Below are 19609 nucleotides of genomic sequence, written 5' to 3'. Positions count from 1 at the left end.
ATTACACAGAAGTACTTGGCCACACCTGCAACATCAGTACCCTGTGAAAGGTTGTTTTCTCTTGCTGGTCATATTGTACAGAAGAAGAGAGTTTCTTTATCATCTGAAAATGTAAATAACCTTGTGTGTCTTAGCAACTGGCTTGGTGCAGAGCAGTAAATAGGTTACACACCTAAAATATATCTGTCCAATCTGGTGGGAACAAAAATCTGGGAAAGAAAACAGATTTAGATTCTCAGAAAACATATTTTATTTTTAATTTTAATTTTTAACCTTTTTTAAATGCTACTGTGTTAAGGGAAAACTGCAAACCAAATGTTTTTGCAGTGTTGTTTAATGTTATTGCACTGTTGTTCATATAGAAGCACTAAAAGTGCGCAATACACCACTTTTGAATTCATTATTGACTTTAGTCGGCTAACAATACGATTAATCGCTATTAATCGCATGAAATCCTGCGAAAATTTTAATCGTTGCCCAGCACTAATATACATATATTATGATATTTAGTGACTAGTACTGCGCTTAAAGGACTGTTATGTTTTTTGTTCAATATAGATCATTCTCCGAACCAAATATTGTTCATCTTATGGTAAATTCGGCAGCTCCCCACAGATTGGTCCTCTGTTTGAAAAGGGCCTATTGGGTAGATACAGAAAGATGGTTTCTTTGGGGGCGCCTATTCGTATAGCTTTCTATATGTTAACTCCTTTCACATTTGTCAAAAAGATTTTAAATTAGTTTTAGATACCACAGTAAGTGATTCGTTGAGTACAACCAAAATCAGTAGTTACACAATATGAACTTGTTTATTAAAAACATGTAGAGATACATATAAAATATTCATAAAATATTACTCCATAAGCACAGTGTATATATTCAAAATCAGTTGTATATTTTTATTTCTGCATCTGATTAATCAATCCATAAAACACCAACGCGTTTCGTCATCCAAGACTTCATCAGGGGTATAACAAAATCACTAGACCATAAGACATATAAAGGGGTTGTCTCAATATCCACACATCATGGTAAAAGGTTAAACAGGAGACATGTTTTTACGTAGTTAACATAGATATAAAAATTAGATATAAAAATTAATCTCGAGGACAAGATGTACAGTTGATTGGTGTAGTTCCAATAAGTTACTAAAGAACATGAATCTAGTACCATTATTAAGGTAAATTCTATCTGTATAGTTACATCATAAATACGAGCAAAAAAACAAAATACAAAGGAGAAGAAGGAGAGATAAAAGAAGATACCATCCCATACAAGAGCATTATAGCACTTCTTTGCAGAGTCTTTGTTAAACATCAATGTGTAACATAGGTAATGATGTGTAACGTAGGATAAACAATACATTTAAACATGTTCTTAGTGTTAGTCACTCGTGGACTTAGATGTGTTGTTACTTACTCGATGTGCATGGGTTTTTAGGATGCTATGTAGTTCTTTCCATGTGATTATCACTCTGGATTGTAGCTAGGAGTTGTGACCTTAATAATAAATTATTTAACAAGATTACAACCAAATTATGAAATATGATAGTATTTCTATTATTGGTATTTTATTTACTTACTATTTCTATACTTCTTTTATCCAGTTTGTGGCTCAAATAGTCATAACATGGTGTTGAGCCCCTAGGGCCTCTTCTAGGAGGCCACCTAATATTATAATCGATTAACATAATTTTAAGGTGCAATTTAGCTCTATCAATGAATTGTGATTAATAATAAATCTACTTACTGAAATAAAATAATCAGCCTGCACAGAGTAGAGTCACTGGCTTATATTCCTATTCAATTCCGGTCCCAACTTAGAGTCCTTTTTAGCCTATAAGTGGTCAGAATTCATCATTAGATTCTATCTATCCAATAATCATAATAAGTCAATTCAATTCTAGAGGGTTACTTTTTTTTATGATCATGTGTGATCAATTAAAGTATAAGTCCCAGCTTTTACGAGGGAAGTTTAGAGTCCCAACGTAGAGTCCTTTTAAGATCTAAAGATAATAAATAATCTGTTAGCACCAATAAAATTATTTTATTTTCTCATACGTCCTAGAGGATGCTGGGGACGACATCAAGACCATGGGGTATAGACGGGATCCGCAGGAGACATGGGCACTCTAAAGTCTTTTCATTGGGTGTGAACTGGCTCCACCCTCTATGCCCCTCCTCCAGACCTCAGTTTTAGAAATGTGCCCAGGTCGACAGGATGCACTCTGAGGAGCTCTACTGAGTTTCTCTGAAAAGACTTATGTTAGGTTTTTTATTTTCAGGGAGATCTGCTGGCATCAGACTCCCTGCTTCGTGGGACTGAGGGGGCAGAAGCAGAACCAACTTCCTCAGAGTTTCATGGCTCTGCTTCTGGCTGACAGGACACCATTAGCTCCTGAAGGGAACTGAACGCTAGCCGTGTCTAGATGCTCACTCCCACAGCACGCCGTCACCCCCCTCACAGAGTCAGAAGTCAGAAGACAGGTGAGTATAAGAAGAATGATCTTCTATCAAGTAAGTGACGGCTGAGGTGCAGCGCGGCTGGCGGGAGCGCAGCGCGCCATTGCTGCCCACACACACAGGCACTACATGGTGCAGGGCGCGGGGGGGGGGGCGTCCTGGGCAGCAAGAAAAATACCTCAAACTGGCTAAAAGGGGGCATAAGTTGCCGCTGGCACAGCCCTACCCCCGCCAGTATAAATGTTACAGTGTTTGTATGAGTGTAAGGACACGCCATTACGGGGGCGGAGCTTCTTCCTCAGGCAGCCAGCACACTACTCAGCGCCATTTTCTCTCTCTCCTCAGGCTGCAGAGAACACGCTGGTCCTCTCCTCCACTTCTGACAAGTATAGGGTGCTATTAAGGGAGGGCACAAAGCGATTGTGGTGCATTTGATAGTGTATATTACTATTTAAAAAGAGCTGTTAGGCTGTGGACATACTGTGTTCACAGGAAATACTGGCGCTGGGATTGTTAACTGGCTGCTCCTATCCTGTGTCCCTATGACAGATTTTACTGTGGGTCTGTCCCCAAAATAAGTCCCAGTGTGTCTCAGGGGCGTAAGTTAATAGCAGACGCCCGGAGGCGGTAAAAGATTATATTGCCCCCCCCCCCCATTGGCCCAGTTCAGTTATACATGCACAGCCACATATACACGCATACACACACTTACATATATACAAATACACACCCAGCCACATATACACACAGCCATATATACACACACACACGATACCACCAATACACACACAGCTACATATCTACATACTCACAGCCACAGATACACACACACACAGCCACATTACACAAACACAGCAATATTTACACACACACACACACACACACACACACACACACACACACACACACACACACACACACACACTGCCCCCACCCTGACACTCTCCACCATCAGTTCCCTCTTCTCACCTGTTGCCGGGCAGCCGTGGTGTCACCATGTGGGAGCTGGAGCCGGGCAGCTGCTCTGTTTGGTGGGAGCCGGCCAGCCATGGTCCAGAAGCGGGAACTGGGCTGCTGCTCTGTAGGGGGAGGGAGCCAGGCAGCCGGGGGTGTTATGCGGGAGCCGGCCATGTCATGCGGGAGCTGGGCAGCCGATGGTGATATGCAGGAGCCCGGGCGTATCATGCGGGTGCCAGGCAGCCGGGGATGTTATGCGGGAGCCGGCCGTGTCATACGGGAGCTGGGCAGCCGATGGTGATATGCAGGAGCCCGGGCGTATCATGCGGGTGCCAGGCAGCCGGGGGTGTTATGCGGGAGCCGGCCGTGTCATGCGGGAGCTGGACAGCCGATGGTGATATGCAGGAGCCCGGGCGTATCATGCGGGTGCCAGGCAGCCGGGGGTGTCTGGCGGGAGTTGGGCAGCCAGGTGTGTCATGTGGGAGCCGGGCACACAGGGTGTTTTGCGGGAGCCGGGTAACAGGGGTGTCATGCTGGGCAGCCGCACTGTCACCAGAGGCAATGGAGAAGGTACGCCCTTCAGTGCTGGAGCCCGGCGGCAGCCGACTCCACTGCCTCCCGGACTTCCGCCACTGGTGTGTCTGTTGGTGTGCTGTACATGTGTGAGGCATGTCTGAGGCAGGGAGTGCCTCCCCGGAGGAAGCCATTTTAGGGACACAGAGTTGTAATGTGGTGGCACTACCGGCCGGCACACCAAGAGCCTGGATGGGCGAAAGAGATATGTGACAGTATGTATCTGATTAACCGTAGATTAGATAAGTCTGAATCTAAGGCTGCATGCTGGAGAAAATCTGTGGAAGATGTGATTTTTCAGGATGCTGTTATTCCTTATGCGGGCAGCCCCACTGGGTCACATAAGAGACCATTTGCAAATGTTGTAAACACTGATACCGACACGGATTCTGACTCTTGTGTCGACGATAGTGAATCCAGAGAGATAGATCATAAATTGGCAAAAAATATACAATATATGATTGTGGCTATAAAGGACATGTTGGAGGTTACAGAAAGCACTCCTGTACCTCAGGAGAAAGCTTATTTATGTAAGGAAAAGAAGTCCAAAGTCACGTTCCCCCCTTCACAGGAACTAAATGCTCTGTTTGAAGGGATGTGGGTGAATCCTGATAAAAGATTTCGTATTCCCAAAAGGATTCACATAGCTTACCCTTTCCCGGCTGAGGACAGGAAAAAGTGGGAGTCACCCCCTGTGTTAGACAGTGCACTTTCCAGGTTGACAAAGAAAGTAATTCTCCCTGCACCTGGCACAGCTTCTCTTAAAGAGCCGGCAGACCGCAAAATGGAAACGACTTTGAAATCCATTTATGTTACCAATGGTACACGGATTAGGCCCACTATTGCCTGCGCATGGGTGAGTCGCGCTATTGAAAAATGGTCAGAAAGCGTGTCATCAGAAATTGACACGATTGATAAAGATGAGATACTCCTTAAGTTAGGGAATATCAAGGACACTGCCTCCTACATGCTGGAAGCAATGAAGGATATTGGACTCTTGAGTTCACAGGCCGCTACCACGGCAGTATCGGCTAGGCGGGCGTTGTGGATTCGCCAGTGGAACGCGGATGCAGATTCCAAAAGAAACATGGAGGCTCTCCCATATAAAGGTGAGGCCTTATTTGGCGATGGCATGGATGCGTTAGTCTCGGCAGCTACCGCAGGTAAATCGACATATTTGCCCTCTGCGCCTGCACCGGCAAAAAAGACCTATCACCCGCAAATGCAGTCCTTTCGGCCCAATAAATACAAAAAAATGAGAGGTTTCCCCCTTCTTTGCAGGTAGGGGAAGGGGAAAGAAGCCCACAGCGGCTCCAGATTCCCAAGAACAGAAGTCTACCCCTACTTCTGCCAAATCCCCAGCATGACGCTGGAGCTCTCTTGTGGGAGGCCGCTCGGGTGGGGGCACGTCTCAGACTCTTCAGCCAGGATTGGATTCTGTCTGGCCTGGATCCCTGGGTGTTGCAAATAGTATCCCAGGGGTACAAGCTGGAGTTTCAAGACGTTCCCCCATGCCGATTTTTCAAATCGACCTTGCCAGTTTCTCCATCAGAAAGAGTAGCAGTAACAGCGGCAATCCAAAAATTATGTCAAGACCAGGTCATAGTCCTGGTACCGTTGTCACTACAAGGGAGGGGTTTTTATTCCAGACTTTTTGTGGTTCCGAAGCCGGACGGCTCAGTCAGACCGATCCTAAATCTAAAAGGATCTAAATGGTTACCTAAAAAGGTTCAAGTTCAAGATGGAATCACTTCGGGCAGTGATTGCCAGTCTGGAGGAGGGGGACTAATTGGTGTTGGTGGACATAAAGGATGCTTACCTGCATGTTCCCATTTATCCTCCTCACCAGGTTTATCTGAGATTCGCGGTTCAGGATTGCCATTACCAATTCCAGACGTTACCTTTCGGTCTCTCCACGGCGCCGAGGGTATTCACCAAGGTGATGGCGGAGATGATGGTTCTCCTTCGTCAGAAAGGAGTCAGTATAATTCCTTATCTGGATGACCTCCTGATAAAGGTGAGATCTAGGGAGCAGTTGTTACAAAACATATCACTCTCTCTGTCAATACTCCAACAACACGGGTGGATCATAAATTACCCAAAGTCACAGTTGGAACCAACGACAAGGTTGTCTTTCCTTGGGATGATTCTGGACACAGAAGTTCAGAGAGTATTTCTTCCGCTGGAAAAGGCTCTGGAAATCCAGAAAATGGTAAAACAGATATTGAAACCATCAAGTGTGACGATCCATCAGTGCATTCGGTTGTTGGGGAAGATGGTGGCGGCCTACGAGGCCCTACAGTTTGGCAGGTACCATGCCAGAGTATTCCAGTGGGACCTGTTGGACAAGTGGTCGGGGTCACACCTACACTTGCACAGAAGGATAATCCTGTCGTCAAAAACCAGAATTTCGCTCCTGTGGTGTTGACACAGCTCTCACCTACTAGAGGGATGCAGGTTCGGGATTCAGGACTGGGTCCTGGTAACCACGGATGCAAGTCTCCGAGGCTGGGGAGCAGTCTCTCAGGGACAAAACTTCCAGGGACGTTGGTCACAACAGGAAGCCTGCCTTCACATAAACATTCTGGAGCTAAGAGCCATTTACAACGGCCTTCAACAAGCGGTACATCTTCTTCAAGACCGTCCCGTGCAGATCCAGGCGGACAATGTAACAGAAGTCACATACATAAACAGGCAGGGCGGAACAAAAAGCAGAGCAGCAATGGCAGAGGCGACAAAAATCCTCCGCTGGGCAGAAAAACATCTTTAAGCTCTGTCGGCAATATTCATTCCGGGAGTAGACAACTGGGAAGCAGACTTCCTCAGCAGACACGATCTCCATCCAGGAGAGTGGGGCCTCCACCAAGAAGTCTTCGCAGAGGTGACAAGTCTTTGGGGAGTTCCTCAAATAGACATGATGGCGTCTCGTCTCAACAAGAAGCTTCAGAGATACTGTTCCAGGTCGAGAGACCCTCAAGCAGTAGCAGTGGATGCACTGGTGACCCAGTGGGTGTTTCCGTCAGTGTATGTCTTCCCTCCACTTCCGCTGATCCCAAAAGTACTCAGGAGCATAAGAAAAACAAAGGTTTGAGCAATCTTCATTGCCCCAGACTGGCCAAGGAGGGCTTGGTACCCAGATCTTCAGCAGTTACTCATAGGAGATCCTCGGCCTCTTCCTCCTCGAGAGGACCTGCTGCAGCAGGGGCCGTGTGTGTACCAAGACTTACCGCGGCTACGTTTGACGGCATGGCTGTTGAGTGCCGTATCCTAACCAGGAAGGGTATTCCCAAGGAGGTCATCCCCACCCTTATGCAGGCCAGAAATGGAGTAACGTCGAAACATTACCACCGTATTTGGAGAAAATATGTATCTTGGTGTGAATCCAAGAAAGCTCCTATGGAAGAGTTTCGTTTAGGACGTTTTCTCCATTTTTTGCAGGATGGTGTGGAGGCGGGGCCTCCGATTGGCATCAATCAAGGTCCAGATTTCGTCCTTGTCAGTGTTCTTCCAGAAACAATTGGCCTCTCTTCCAGAGGTTCAGACCTTTGTGAAAGGGGTTCTTCACATCCAGCCTCCATTCGTGCCTCCAGTGGCACCATGGGACCTTAACGTGGTATTGCAGTTCCTTCAATCGGATTGGTTTGAGCCTCTACAAAAGGTAGAGTTGTAATTTCTCACTTGGAAAGTGGTGATGCTTTTGGCTTTGGCATCCGCAAGGCGGGTGTCTGAATTGGGGGCCTTGTCTCACAAGAGCCCTTATCTGATCTTCCATGAAGATAGGGCAGAGTTGAGGACTCGTCAACATTTTCTTCCGAAGGTGGTTTCATCTTTCCACATAAACCAACCTATTTTAGTGCCAGTAGTTACTGACACATTCACTGATTCAAAGTCTCTAGATATGGTTAGAGCTTTGAAAATCTATGTTGCTATAACGGCTCGTATACGGAAAACAGAGACTCTATTTGTCCTGTATGATCACAACAAGATTGGCTGTCCTGCTTCCAAGCAGACTATTGCATGTTGGATTAGAAATACGATTCAGCATGCTTATACTATGGCTGGATTGCCGCTACCGACGTTGGTAAAGGCCCACTCCACTAGGATGGTGGGCTCATCCTGGGCGACTGCCCGGGGGGTCTCGGCATTACAACTGTGCCGAGCAGCTACTTGGTCAGGGTCAAACACGTTTGCTAAGTTCTACAAGTTTGACACCTTGACCGATGAGGACCTCAAGTTTGGTCAATCGGTGCTGCAGGGTCATCCGCACTCTCCCGCCCGTACTGGAGCTTTAGTATAGACCCCATGGTCTTGATGTCATCCCCAGCATCCTCTAGGACGTATGAGAAAATAGGATTTTGATAACCTACCGGTAAATCCTTTTCTCCTAGTCCGTAGAGGATGCTGGGCGCCCGTCCCAGTGCATACTTTACCTGCAGTTTAGTTATTAGAGTTACACAAGTTGTGTTATCTTGGTTTCAGCATGTTGCTGCAATTGGTTCATGCCTGTTGGCGTGTGTTATGTTGAATGTCATGTGTGCGGCATGGTTGAGGGTGTGAGTTGGTAGATATCTCACCACTAGTTAAGTAATTCCTTTCCTCGAAATGTCAGTCTCCCTGGGCACAGTTCCTACAACTGAGGTCTGGAGGAGGGGCATAGGGGGAGGAGGCACTTCACACCCAATGAAAAGTCTTTAGAGTGCCCATGTCTCCTGCGGATCCCATCTAAACCCCATGGTCTTGATGTCGTCCCCAGCATCCTTTACGGACTAGGAGAAAAGGACTTACCGGTAGGTTATCAAAATCCTATTTTCCCAATATTATCATAGTGCCAATTGGCCGTGTAAAAATTACCTCTCCTGTGTGATTCTTCTTGTTCAGCTGTCTAACAGACAATGAGGCTGGAGATCTCCCATACCCTCTATTTAAACCTCCTAAGGTTTTGCATCACTTCCTGTTACTTTTTGATCGGTTAATTCTAAGGAAGTTAACTGTATCTTCTCTACATGTTTTTAATAAATAAGTTCATATTGTGTAACTATTGATTTTGGTTGTACAGGTTGAGTATCCCTTATCCAAAATGCTTGGGACCAGAGGTATTTTGGATATGGGATTTTTCCGTATTTTGGAATAATTGCATACCATAATGAGATATCATGGTGATGGGGCCTAAATCTAAGCACAGAATGCATTTATGTTACATATACACCTTATACACACAGCCTGAAGGTCATTTTAGCCAATATTTTTTATAACTTTGTACATTAAACAAAGTGTGTGTACATTCACACAATTCATTTATGTTTCATATACACCTTATACACACAGCCTGAAGGTCATTTAATACAATATTTTTAATAACTTTGTGTATTAAACAAAGTTTGTGTACATTGAGTCATCAAAAAACAAAGGTTTCACTATCTCACTCTCACTCAAAAAAAGTCTGTATTTCGGAATATTCCGTATTTCGGAATATTTGGATATGGGATACTCAACCTGTACTCACTTACCGTGGTATCTAAAACTAATTTAAGATCTTTTTGACAAATGTGAAAGGAATTAACCTATAGAAAGCGATACGAAAAGGAGCCTCCAAAAAAACCAACATTATACACTGCTCAAAAAAATAAAGGGAACACTAAAATAACACATCCTAGATCTGAATGAATGAAATATTCTTATTAAATACTTTCTTTACATAGTTGAATGTGCTGACAACAAAATCACACAAAAATTATCAATGGAAATCAAATTTATTAACCCATGGAGGTCTGGATTTGGAGTAATACTCAAAATCAAAGTGAAAAAACACACTACAGGCTGATCCAACTTTGATGTAATGTCCTTAAAACAAGTCAAAATGAGGCTCAGTAGTGTGTGTCTCCGAGATCCGAACCCCCCCGAACTTCACCTATTTTACACGGTTCCGAGGCAGCCTCGGATCTTCCCGCCTTGCTCGGTTAACCCGAACGCGCCCGAACGTCATCATCCCACTGTCGGATTCTCGCGAGATTCGTATTCTTTATAAAGAGCCGCGCGTCGCCGCCATTTTCACTCGTGCATTGGAGATTGAACGAAGAGGACGCGGCTGCGTTCTCTCCCTAAAAAGCTCCGTAATCTGTGCTCAGTGTGCTGCAAATATCTGTGCTCAGTGTGCTGCATTTTGGTGACCAGCAGTATACATATAGTACAGTACAGTAGGCCATTGCTGTATCTTGCAGCTCTGTGTCAAGTATACTATCTCTGTGCTGCATTATTGTGAGCAGTATATAGTAGGACAGTGCAGCATTTTGGTGACCAGCAGTATACATATAGTACAGTACAGTAGGCCATTGCTGTATCTTGCAGCTCTGTGTCAAGTATACTATGTCTGTGCTGCATTATTGTGAGCAGTATATAGTAGGACAGTGCAGCATTTTGGTGACCAGCAGTATACATATAGTACAGTACAGTAGGCCATTACTGTATCTTGCAGCTCTGTGTCAAGTATACTATCTCTGTGCTGCATTATTGTGAGCAGTATATAGTAGGACAGTACAGCATTTTGGTGACCAACAGTATACATATAGGAGGTCATTCCGAGTTGTTCGCTCGCAAGCGGATTTTAGCAGATTTGCTCATGCTAAGCCGCCGCCTACTGGGAGTGAATCTTAGCATCTTAAAATTGCGAACGATGTATTCGCAATATTGCAATTACACACCTCGTAGCAGTTTCTGAGTAGCTTCAGACTTACTCGGCATCTGCGATCAGTTCAGTGCTTGTCGTTCCTGGTTTGACGTCACAAACACACCCAGCGTTCGCCCAGACACTCCCCCGTTTCTCCAGCCACTCCTGCGTTTTTTCCGGAAACGGTAGCGTTTTTTCCCACACGCCCATAAAACGTCCTGTTTCCGCCCAGTAACACCCATTTCCTGTCAATCACATTACGATCGCCAGACCGATGAAAAAGCCGTGAGTAAAATTCCTCACTGCATAGCAAATTTACTTGGCGCAGTCGCAGTGCGGACATTGCGCATGCGCATTAAGCGGAAAATCGCTGCGATGCGAAGATTTTTACCGAGCGAACAACTCGGAATGAGGGCCATAGTACAGTACAGTAGGCCATTGCTGTATCTTGCAGCTCTGTGTCACTTCTAGTATCCTGATCAGTGCTCAATATCTGCTGCATTGTTGTGACCAGTATTTAGTGATGTGCACCGGACATTTTTCGGGTTTTGTGTTTTGGTTTTGGATTCGGTTCCGCGGCCGTGGTTTGGATTCGGACGCGTTTTGGCAAAACCTCACCGAAAATTTTTCGTCGGATTCGGGTGTGTTTTGGATTCGGGTGTTTTTTACAAAAAACCCTAAAAAACAGCTTAAATCATAGAATTTGGGGGTCATTTTGATCCCATAGTTTTATTAACCTCAATAACCATAATTTCCACTCATTTCCAGTCTATTCTGAACACCTCACACCTCACAATATTATTTTTAGTCCTAAAATTTGCACCGAGGTCGCTGGATGGCTAAGCTAAGCGACACAAGTGGCCGACACAAACACCTGGCCCATCTAGGAGTGGCACTGCAGTGTCAGGCAGGATGGCACTTCAAAAAAATTGTCCCCAAACAGCACATGATGCAAAGAAAAATTAAAGAAAAAAAGAGATGCAAGATGGAATTGTCCTTGGGCCCTCCCACCCACCCTTATGTTGTATAAACAGGACATGCACACTTTAACGAACCCATCATTTCAGCGACAGTGTCTGCCACACAACTGTGACTGAAATGACTGGTTGGTTTGGGCCCCCACCAAAAAAAGAAGCAATCAATCTCTCCTTGCACAAACTGGCTCTACAGAGGCAAGATGTCCACCTCATCATCATCCTCCGATTCCTCACCCCTTTCACTGTGTACATCCCCCTCCTCACAGATTATTAATTCGTCCCCACTGGAATCCACCATCTCAGGTCCCTGTGTAAGTTGTGGAGGCAATTGCTGCTGGTGAATGTCTCCACGGAGGAATTGATTATAATTCATTTTGATGAACATCATCTTCTCCACATTTTCTGGAAGTAACCTCGTACGCCGATTGCTGACAAGGTGAGCGGCTGCACTAAACACTCTTTTGGAGTACACACTGGAGGGAGGGCAACTTAGGTAGAATAAAGCCAGTTTGTGCAAGGGCCTCCAAATTGCCTCTTTTTCCTGCCAGTATACGTACGGACTGTCTGACGTGCCTACTTGGATGCGGTCACTCATATAATCCTCCACCATTCTTTCAATGGTGAGAGAATCATATGAAGTGACAGTAGACGACATGTCAGTAATCGTTGGCAGGTCCTTCAGTCCGGACCAGATGTCAGCACTCGCTCCAGACTGCCCTGCATCACCGCCAGCGGGTGCGCTCGGAATTCTGAGCCTTTTCCTCGCACCCCCAGTTGCAGGAGAATGTGAAGGAGGAGATGTTGACAGGTCACGTTCCGCTTGACTTGACAATTTTCTCACCAGCAGGTCTTTGAACCTCTGCAGACTTGTGTCTGCCGGAAAGAGAGATACAACGTAGGTTTTAAATCTAGGATCGAGCACGGTGGCCAAAATGTAGTGCTCTGATTTCAACAGATTGACCACCCGTGAATCCTGGTTAAGCGAATTAAGGGCTCCATCCACAAGTCCCACATGCCTAGCAGAATCGCTCTGTTTTAGCTCCTCCTTCAATGTCTCCAGCTTCTTCTGCAAAAGCCTGATGAGGGGAATGACCTGACTCAGGCTGGCAGTGTCTGAACTGACTTCACGTGTGGCAAGTTCAAAGGGTTGCAGAACCTTGCACAACGTTGAAATCATTCTCCACTGCGCTTGAGTCAGGTGCATTCCCCCTCCTTTGCCTATATCGTGGGCAGATGTATAGGCTTGAATGGCCTTTTGCTGCTCCTCCATCCTCTGAAGCATATAGAGGGTTGAATTCCACCTCGTTACCACCTCTTGCTTCAGATGATGGCAGGGCAGGTTCAGGAATGTTTGGTGGTGCTCCAGTCTTCTGTACGCGGTGGCTGAATGCCGAAAGTGGCCCGCAATTCTTCGGGCCACCGACAGCATTTCTTGCACGCCCCTGTCGTTTTTTAAATAATTCTGCACCACCAAATTCAATGTATGTGCAAAACATGGGACGTGCTGGAATTTGCCCAGATGTAATGCACGCACAATATTGCTGGCGTTGTCCGATGTCACAAATCCCCAGGAGAGTCCAATTGGGGTAAGCCATTCTGCGATGATCTTCCTCAGTTTCCGTAAGAGGTTGTCAGCTGTGTGCCTATTCTGGAAAGCGGTGATACAAAGCGTAGCCTGCCTAGGAACGAGTTGGCGTTTGCGAGATGCTGCTACTGGTGCCGCCGCTGCTGTTCTTGCTGTGGGAGGCAATACATCTACCCAGTGGGCTGTCACAGTCATATAGTCCTGAGTCTGCCCTGCTCCACTTGTCCACATGTCCGTGGTTAAGTGGACATTGGTTACAACTGCATTTTTTAGGACACTGGTGACTCTTTTTCTGAGGTCTGTGTACATTTTCGGTATCGCCTGCCTAGAGAAATGGAACCTAGATGGTATTTGGTACCGGGGACACAGTACCTCAATCAAGTCTCTAGTTGGCTCTGAATTAACGGTAAATACCGGAAGCACGTTTCTCACCGCCCAGGCTGCCAAGGCCTGAGTTATCTGCTTTGCAGCAGGATGACTGCTGTGATATTTCATCCTCATCGCAAAGGACTGTTGGACAGTCAATTGCTTACTGGAAGTAGTACAAGTGGTCTTCCGACTTCCCCTCTGGGATGATGATCGACTCCCAGCAGCTACAACAGCAGCGCCAGCAGCAGTAGGCGTTACACTCAAGGATGCATCGGAGGAATCCCAGGCAGGAGAGGACTCGTCAGACTTGCCAGTGACATGGCCTGCAGGACTATTGGCTTTCCTGGGTAAGGAGGAAATTGACACTGAGGGAGTTGGTGGTGTGGTTTGCAGGAGCTTGGTTACAAGAGGAAGGGATTTAGTGGTCAGTGGACTGCTTCCGCTGTCACCCAAAGTTTTTGAACTTGTCACTGACTTATGATGAATGCGCTGCAGGTGACGTATAAGGGAGGATGTTCCGAGGTGGTTAACGTCCTTACCCCTACTTATTACAGCTTGACAAAGGCAACACACGGCTTGACACCTGTTGTCCGCATTTGTGTTGAAATAATTCCACACCGAAGAGGTGATTTTTTTTTGTATTTTGACCAGGCATGTCAATGGCCATATTCGTCCCACGGACAACAGGTGTCTCCCCGGGTGCCTGACTTAAACAAACCACCTCACCATCAGAATCCTCCTTGTCAATTTCCTCCCCAGCGCCAGCAACACCCATATCCTCATCCTGGTGTACTTCAACAGTGACATCTTCAATTTGACTATCAGGAACTGGACTGCGGGTGCTCCTTCCAGCACTTGCAGGGGGCATGCAAATGGTGGAAGGCGCAAGCTCTTCCCGTCTAGTGTTGGGAAGGTCAGGCATCGCAACCGACACAATTGGACTCTCCTTGGGTATTTGTGATTTAGAAGAACGCACAGTTCTTTGCTGTGCTTTTGCCAGCTTAAGTCTTTTCATTTTTCTAGCGAGAGGATGAGTGCTTCCATCCTCATGTGAAGCTGAACCACTAGCCATGAACATAGGCCAGGGCCTCAGCCTTTCCTTGCCACTCCGTGTCGTAAATGGCATATTGGCAAGTTTACGCTTCTCCTCAGACGCTTTTAATTTTGCTTTTTGGGTCATTTTACGGAACTTTTGTTTTTTGGATTTTATATGCTCTCTACTATGACATTGGGCATCGGCCTTGGCAGACGACGTTGATGGCATTTCATCGTCTTGGCCATGACTAGTGGCAGCAGCTTCAGCACGAGGTGGAAGTGGATCTTGATCTTTCCCTATTTTAACTAGAGATGAGCGGGTTCGGTTTCTCTGAATCCGAACCCGCACGAACTTCATGTTTTTTTCACGGGTCCGAGCAGACTCGGATCCTCCCGCTTTGCTCGGTTAACCCGAGCGCGCCCGAACGTCATCATGACGCTGTCGGATTCTCGCGAGACTCGGATTCTATATAAGGAGCCGCGCGTCGCCGCCATTTTCACACGTGCATTGAGATTGATAGGGAGAGGACGTGGCTGGCGTCCTCTCCATTTAGATTAGGGTTGAGAGAGAGAGAGAGAGATTGACCTGAGGCTGTGATACTGTAGAAGAGAGTGCAGAGTTTAGTGACTGACGACCACAGTGACCACCAGACAGTGCAGTTGTTTGTTTTATTTAATATATCCGTTCTCTGCCTGAAAAAAACGATACACACAGTGACTCAGTCACATACCATATCTGTGTGCACTGCTCAGCCCAGTGTGCTGCATCAATGTATATATATATCTGACTGTGCTCAGCTCACACAGCTTATAATTGTGGGGGAGACTGGGGAGCACTGCAGTGCCAGTTATAGGTTATAGCAGGAGCCAGGAGTACATAATATTATATTAAAATTAAACAGTGCACACTTTTGCTGCAGGAGTGCCACTGCCAGTGTGACTAGTGACCAGTGACCTGACCACCAGTATATATAATATTAGTAGTATACTATCTCTTTATCAACCAGTCTATATTAGCAGCAGACACAGTACAGTGCGGTAGTACACGGCTGTGGCTACCTCTGTGTCGGCACTCGGCAGCCCGTCCATAATTGTATATACCACCTAACCGTGGTTTTTTTTTCTTTCTTTATAGTCATACTAGTTACGAGTATACTATCTCTTTATCAACCAGTCTATATATTAGCAGCAGACACAGTACAGTGCGGTAGTTCACGGCTGTGGCTACCTCTGTGACGGCACTCGGCAGCCCGTCCATAATTGTATATACCACCTAACCGTGTTTTTTTTTTCTTTCTTTATACATACATACTAGTTACGAGTATACTATCTCTTTATCAACCAGTCTATATATTAGCAGCAGACACAGTACAGTGCGGTAGTTCACGGCTGTGGCTACCTCTGTGTCGGCACTCGGCAGCCCGTCCATAATTGTATATACCACCTAACCGTGGTTTTTTTTTCTCTTTCTTTATACATACATACTAGTTACGAGTATACTATCTCTTTATCAACCAGTCTATATTAGCAGCAGACACAGTACAGTGCGGTAGTTCACGGCTGTGGCTACCTCTGTGTCGGCACTCGGCAGCCCGTCCATAATTGTATATACCACCTAACCGTGGTTTTTTCTTCTTTCTTTATACATACATACTAGTTACGAGTATACTATCTCTTTATCAACCAGTCTATATATTAGCAGCAGACACAGTACAGTGCGGTAGTTCACGGCTGTGGCTACCTCTGTGTCGGCACTCGGCAGCCCGTCCATAATTGTATATACCACCTAACCGTGGTTTTTTTTTCTTTCTTTATAGTCATACTAGTACGAGTATACTATCTCTTTATCAACCAGTCTATATTTGCAGCAGACACAGTACAGTGCGGTAGTTCACGGCTGTGGCTACCTCTGTGTCGGCACTCGGCAGCCCATCCATAATTGTATATACCACCTAACCGTGGTTTTTTTTTCTTTCTTTATACATACATACTAGTTACGAGTATACTATCTCTTTATCAACCAGTCTATATATTAGCAGCAGACACAGTACAGTGCGGTAGTTCACGGCTGTGGCTACCTCTGTGTCGGCACTCGGCAGCCCGTCCATAATTGTATATACCACCTAACCGTGGTTTTTTTTTCTTTCTTTATAGTCATACTAGTTACGAGTATACTATCTCTTTATCAACCAGTCTATATTAGCAGCAGACACAGTACAGTGCGGTAGTTCACGGCTGTGGCTACCTCTGTGTCGGCACTCGGCAGCCCGTCCATAATTGTATATACCACCTAACCGTGGTTTTTTTTTCTTTCTTTATACATACATACTAGTTACGAATATACTATCTCTTTATCAACCAGTCTATATTAGCAGCAGACACAGTACAGTGCGGTAGTTCACGGCTGTGGCTACCTCTGTGTCGGCACTCGGCAGCCCGTCCATAATTGTATATACCACCTAACCGTGGTTTTTTTTCTTTCTTTATACATACATACTAGTTACGAGTATACTATCTCTTTATCAACCAGTCTATATATTAGCAGCAGACACAGTACAGTGCGGTAGTTCACGGCTGTGGCTACCTCTGTGTCGGCACTCGGCAGCCCGTCCATAATTGTATATACCACCTAACCGTGGTTTTTTTTTCTTTCTTTATACATACATACTAGTTACGAGTATACTATCTCTTTATCAACCAGTCTATATATTAGCAGCAGACACAGTACAGTGCGGTAGTTCACGGCTGTGGCTACCTCTGTGTCGGCACTCGGCAGCCCGTCCATAATTGTATATACCACCTAACCGTGGTTTTTTTTCTTTCTTTATACATACATACTAGTTACGAGTATACTATCTCTTTATCAACCAGTCTATATATTAGCAGCAGACACAGTACAGTGCGGTAGTTCACGGCTGTGGCTACCTCTGTGTCGGCACTCGGCAGCCCGTCCATAATTGTATATACCACCTAACCGTGGTTTTTTTTTCTTTCTTTATACATACATACTAGTTACGAGTATACTATCTCTTTATCAACCAGTCTATATATTAGCAGCAGACACAGTACAGTGCGGTAGTTCACGGCTGTGGCTACCTCTGTGTCGGCACTCGGCAGCCCGTCCATAATTGTATACTAGTATCCAATCCATCCATCTCCATTGTTTACCTGAGGTGCCTTTTAGTTGTGCCTATTAAAATATGGAGAACAAAAATGTTGAGGTTCCAAAATTAGGGAAAGATCAAGATCCACTTCCACCTCGTGCTGAAGCTGCTGCCACTAGTCATGGCCGAGACGATGAAATGCCAGCAACGTCGTCTGCCAAGGCCGATGCCCAATGTCATAGTACAGAGCATGTCAAATCCAAAACACCAAATATCAGTAAAAAAAGGACTCCAAAACCTAAAATAAAATTGTCGGAGGAGAAACGTAAACTTGCCAATATGCCATTTACCACACGGAGTGGCAAGGAACGGCTGAGGCCCTGGCCTATGTTCATGGCTAGTGGTTCAGCTTCACATGAGGATGGAAGCACTCAGCCTCTCGCTAGAAAAATGAAAAGACTAAAGCTGGCAAAAGCAGTAGCACCGCAAAGAACTGTGCGTTCTTCGAAATCCCAAATCCACAAGGAGAGTCCGACTCCAATTGTGTCGGTTGCGATGCCTGACCTTCCCAACACTGGACGTGAAGAGCATGCGCCTTCCACCATTTGCACGCCCCCTGCAAGTGATGGAAGGAGCACCCGCAGTCCAGTTCCTGATAGTCAGATTGAAGATGTCAGTGTTGAAGTACACCAGGATGAGGAGGATATGGGTGTTGCTGGCGCTGGGGAGGAAATTGACCAGGAGGATTCTGATGGTGAGGTGGTTTGTTTAAGTCAGGCACCCGGGGAGACACCTGTTGTCCGTGGTAGGAATATGGCCGTTGACATGCCTGGTGAAAATACCAAAAAAATCAGCTCTTCGGTGTGGAAGTATTTCACCAGAAATGCGGACAACAGGTGTCAAGCCGTGTGTTCCCTTTGTCAAGCTGTAATAAGTAGGGGTAAGGACGTTAACCACCTCGGAACATCCTCCCTTATACGTCACATGCAGCGCATTCATAATAAGTCAGTGACAAGTTCAAAAACTTTGGGTGACAGCGGAAGCAGTCCACTGACCAGTAAATCCCTTCCTCTTGTAACCAAGCTCACGCAAACCACCCCACCAACTCCCTCAGTGTCAATTTCCTCCTTCCCCAGGAATGCCAATAGTCCTGCAGGCAATGTCACTGGCAATTCTGACGAGTCCTCTCCTGCCTGGGTTTCCTCCGATGCATCCTTGCGTGTAACGCCTACTGCTGCTGGCGCTGCTGTTGTTGCTGCTGGGAGTCGATGGTCATCCCAGAGGGGAAGTCGTAAGCCCACTTGTACTACTTCCAGTAAGCAATTGACTGTTCAACAGTCCTTTGCGAGGAAGATGAAATATCACAGCAGTCATCCTGCTGCAAAGCGGATAACTGAGGCCTTGACAACTATGTTGGTGTTAGACGTGCGTCCGGTATCCGCCGTTAGTTCACAGGGAACTAGACAATTTATTGAGGCAGTGTGCCCCCGTTACCAAATACCATCTAGGTTCCACTTCTCTAGGCAGGCGATACCGAGAATGTACACGGACGTCAGAAAAAGACTCACCAGTGTCCTAAAAAATGCAGTTGTACCCAATGTCCACTTAACCACGGACATGTGGACAAGTGGAGCAGGGCAGGGTCAGGACTATATGACTGTGACAGCCCACTGGGTAGATGTATGGACTCCCGCCGCAAGAACAGCAGCGGCGGCACCAGTAGCAGCATCTCGCAAACGCCAACTCTTTCCTAGGCAGGCTACGCTTTGTATCACCGCTTTCCAGAATACGCACACAGCTGAAAACCTCTTACGGCAACTGAGGAAGATCATCGCGGAATGGCTTACCCCAATTGGACTCTCCTGTGGATTTGTGGCATCGGA

Source organism: Pseudophryne corroboree, chromosome 1, assembly GCF_028390025.1.
Source record: "Pseudophryne corroboree isolate aPseCor3 chromosome 1, aPseCor3.hap2, whole genome shotgun sequence".
NCBI lineage: Eukaryota > Metazoa > Chordata > Amphibia > Anura > Myobatrachidae > Pseudophryne > Pseudophryne corroboree.
This window is presented reverse-complemented; position numbering follows the sequence as displayed.